This window comes from Pteropus vampyrus, unplaced genomic scaffold (genome assembly GCF_000151845.1).
Source record: "Pteropus vampyrus isolate Shadow unplaced genomic scaffold, Pvam_2.0 Scaffold27, whole genome shotgun sequence".
Classification (NCBI taxonomy): Eukaryota; Metazoa; Chordata; class Mammalia; order Chiroptera; family Pteropodidae; genus Pteropus; species Pteropus vampyrus.
Genome location: NW_011888808.1, coordinates 6,569,775 through 6,571,024, shown reverse-complemented (window position 1 = coordinate 6,571,024; position 1,250 = coordinate 6,569,775).

Here is a 1,250-nt window from a genome sequence, read left to right as displayed (position 1 = left end):
CTGAAAAAATTAATTGGAGAATTTTTTTATACTGGCTTACCTCTTGTTAGACATCAATAGTAATTTGAGGCAGATATACATTTCCTACAATAGTTGCACAATGAGTAGGTGCAGTTAATCAGAATGCTTTGGATAATTCTTAAAATTACATAAGATATGTTAGTAATATGGCAATATATTGTATGCAAGAAAGTATAAATTAAGGTGAAAGTTAATTTAATGAATACATGTGAGTGTGTTATAAAGGAAAATTGGCTGTAACTTATTCTCATGAAAGTGAACAGCCTATGAATGATTATTTAGCATTAACAGATGCTTCAATGTACTAGACTACTAGTTTGCTATACTTTTTAAGACAAATTTATTCTCTCAAATGAAAAATTAAAGTATGTTAATCTAACTTCTAAAAAAAGTATTATACTTTAAAATATGTCCAATGTAATAATTTAAATGTTTATACTCTGACTTTAATATATATATTCTTATTATATATATTATCTTTTTATATATAATCAAATCAATTGTAATATTAATTGTAAAGTAAGTTTGGTTTATGGTGAGGCATTTTGTTATAAAACCTCCAATTAAATTCTCGGATATTTTACTTCTTAAATTATCTACTTAATTAAAATGAAGTTTTCTTAAGGAAGAAGAAAACATTCTAATTAGAACCAAAAGGACATTGATTTTAATTAGCTTTGTTTATTTTTACCTGATGCTAATTTATAAACATGGCTCTTTGAATTGTAGAACATAACACGTTTCCTAAAATAAAGCAATTTCTTTCTTTGTTTCTTGCATAATTGTTTTCAAAAATGAGTTGTGTCTTAAAATATATTCCCCCCAAAGTCTCTTAATATCCATGACATTATCTTATTTAGATACTAACACAAAATTCTACAACTTTAGAAAAAGGGATTTTAACCACCTCCAACTCTGATGTTATACAAGAAAACAGAGGATCGGAAAGATCAGGTTACATATTGAAGGCTGTCAAATTATATATGAAAAGTTAGACACACACACACACACACACACACACACACACACGCACACACACACACAGTGGTTAGCTGAAAACAATGATTCCTAGATTGTTTCAAACATCCTGAGAACATTGTTTTTTCTCTATGAGTCACTTCAAATTTCTCTGCCTGTAACCACCATTATTCTCATCATTAAAACATAGTAAGGAATGCATAGTGAGAAGAGTGTTTTTATAGCACTTTCATACATTTTCATGTGGTCTT